The sequence below is a fragment of the Erithacus rubecula genome (assembly GCF_903797595.1).
Source record: "Erithacus rubecula genome assembly, contig: scaffold_187_arrow_ctg1, whole genome shotgun sequence".
Lineage (NCBI taxonomy): Eukaryota > Metazoa > Chordata > Aves > Passeriformes > Muscicapidae > Erithacus > Erithacus rubecula.
This window is the reverse complement of record NW_027636124.1, coordinates 221,565-224,758: the sequence shown is the minus strand read 5'-3', so window position 1 is coordinate 224,758 and position 3,194 is coordinate 221,565.

Here is a 3,194-nt window from a genome sequence, read left to right as displayed (position 1 = left end):
CTGACCACCCCAATGACAAATCCCATTGACCACACCCTGCTGACAAACCCAACAACAACCCCTCCGAAAATACTGAGCACACGCAGTCTTGATGCTTTCTGCTCACTCCTCTAAGTTATTTGAAATCCCCCATCTCCAATAGCTCAAACAGCTGGCTGCTTCCTTCTCCTATTTGACCAGGCAGAAATTCCATGAATACACACTTGTATCTCAAATGCAAAAAGTTAAACTACAAGGGGAGCCTTACAATTCATTTTACCAAGCTGGCACCATTCCCAGTCTCTTTTCAAAAATATCCAGATTCTCTGTCTTTAAACCTTAACCACAGACTGGACTCACTATCTCAAACTGATCATGTGCTACCTGCCAATTATAGTATCTCAGGAGTTCCAGGGCACACCTGGGGCACATAGGTCTCCGTTTATTAGATATACAATGCCATCTCTTTTTGCACCCTCTACAGAGGAGAAGGACCCAACTTGGTTGTCACCCTGGTCCACAATGACTCATCATCCACCCACACAAAAATCAAGGATTTACCCTTATTAGTCCCCAGAGTTGTGGGTTTCTGAAATTATTCTCAACTGGTGGTAATTCCTAGTCAAAAGCAAAATAATTACTTGTTCAAAGATAGCCCTTTCAGAAACTGTCCAGGAAAGACCCAAGCGATGAGCACCCATCAATTATTGATGATTAAGATAACCAGAGCCATCAGGAAAGCTACATCTGAATGCCGGCTTCCCATCAACCGAGATCTGCATTCCCCAAATTCATTGTTTCCCAGACATGGTTTTGTCCAGCCCAATGCAGAGAAAGACTACATGAATATGTGCAACAACAAAAAGAAAGACCTCTGCTCCAGGCTATGAAAAACTGTATAAAATCTGGATTGACCAAGGCAGCTTTGTGAGCACTGGGTGATCCGATGCCATAGAGGTTGGATCAGAGCGTGCTCACCCGGCGCCGATCCCGGACTCAGTGTTGTCCCTTTTTGATTGTGGGTAAGGAGGACCATATTTCAGTCGCAAAACAAATTATCACTTATTCTTATTATATTTAATTCAGCTTAATCTCATTTATAACACCTTCATCTACAGCCTGAGGAACCAGGAGCTTGAGGATGCCCTGAGGAATATGACCACTCTGTGTTTCCAGAAACAATCAAGTGCCTGTTTGTTTCTGCATAGCATTCAGAATGGAACTCATTACAGACTGCCCAGACTGCTTAGTTCCATGTGTTTCTATTTGGTGTGTTCTACTTTTTCTTTTTTATTTTTCTTTTTTTTTTTTTTAACTTTTCATAGTATTTTACATAAAGGGATGCCTTTAGTCACAGTATTGCTACATCAGTATCTACAGTGCTTGTGTTCAGCATAGACAGTAAGGAGCCATGATCGTTGCGCATTGAGGTAAAATAAAGTGTCCTGCTCTGCCCTGTGTGACCCAGGTGCTTCCCCAGCCCTTCTCTGTCTCTGCAAGGGCAGTGCCTGTGAGCAGAGGTGGAGGGACTCCCAGCACAGTAGCAGAGCCAGGGAAAATGGCCCTGGCTCTACCCACATCTGCTCTTCCGAACTCCACCCTCTCCTTTCCAGCTCTTCTGTGGCTGTGAGGCCACAGTGCTCTGGCAGCTTGGTCACTGACCTGCTGGGTGTCCCTGCTGTGAGCACAGGCAGGGACAGGCCATGGGCACTGCTGGTACACAGCTGGGCTCCAACACAGCAGCTCCATCAGCAGAGGGATCTCCTGAGGGCAGGGCAGGAAGGCTTTGTTCTCCTCCAGAGTCACTCTCAGGAACAGGCCCAAAGAACAGACTCTGAAGATGATCCTTGTGTTCCCTGTTCTCCCAGGGCTCTGTGGGATGAGATCAGGGTCCCAGTGTGGCCATCAAGGGACTCAGATCTGGGTCAGGTTTGGCTTGTTGGTGGCCAGTGCCCATCAGATGGTGAATGGGTTGTTCTGAACATTGCTGGGGCTCTGCAGCTTGTCCCCGGGCTGATGGCAGGGCAATGTTTGGCTGCAGGGCCTTGGGAGCTGCCAGGAGAGCACAGGGGACCTGCAGGGACAGGGTGTGCCAGGGAGCAGCAGGGAGTGGAGCTCACTGGGCACAGGCCTGCCCAAAGTGGGGTCAACTGGAGATCAAGGAGTGAATGTCTGCTGTGACCAGGAGAGCTCTGCAGCCCCAGGGACACAGCAGGCACAGGGAAAAGAGTGTGGCACTGAGTGCTCTGAGCCACAGGGACACAGCAGGCACAGGGAAAGGAGTCTGGCACTGAGTGCTCTGAGCCCCAGGGACACAGCAGGCACAGGGAAAGGAGTCTGGCACTGAGTGCTCTGAACCCCAGGGGCACAGCAGGCACAGGGAAAGGAGTCTGGCACTGAGTGCTCTGAGCCCCAGGGACACAGCAGGCACAGGGAAAGGAGTCTGGCACTGAGTGCTCTGAGCCTCAGGCACCTTCCCCAGGAGGATGCAGGGCAGCCCCAAGGCCATCTGGCAGCCCTGGAACAAGGCAGGCTCCTCTGAGCCCCTCCACAGCCCCAGCAGAGCCTGTGTGGGAGGGGGTCAGTGCAGGGAGCACCATCAGCTGCCTCTGTGTCCCAGGCTGAGCAGCAGAGCCCAGCAGAGGCAGTCCAGGGCCCCGGGCAGCACAGCCCCCGTGCTCTGCAGAGCAGCAGCCCCAGCTCGGGCTCTGGGAGCAGGGCAGGGGCTGCAGCACTGGCTGCTCAGCCAGCACAGACGTGTTCCCCTGGCACAGGCTCTGTGGGCAGCTGGCATGTGCCAGGAGCAGGGCAGGAGCCCCTGGGGTGCAGAGAAGCCCTGGCAAGAGGCTGCCCTGTCCCTGGGGCAGCAGCAGCTGCCTGAGGAGCCCCAGGGCCAACTCTGCTGCTGTGCTGGGCAGCGGGGCTGGCCCTGGGGCTGCAGGAGCTGCCTGAGCTGAGTATCTGCTGAGCATTCCAGACACAGAGAGGCTGTCCCTGACCTGCAGTGCCTCCAGTTCAGACTGCAGGAGGTCATTGTGTATTTTAGAGTAAGATTTCCATCTTGTGACAAAAGTTACCATTGCAGCAAACTGGTAATCTTTCTCTGTGTTTTCTGTGTTGTTATTCTGGCTGGTCCCTCTGCCTTAGCATCCACTCACAGTTTACTCAGAGAAGTCCAATGCTGTTCATGCCTAGCAGGGTCCCCCGTTCTCCTG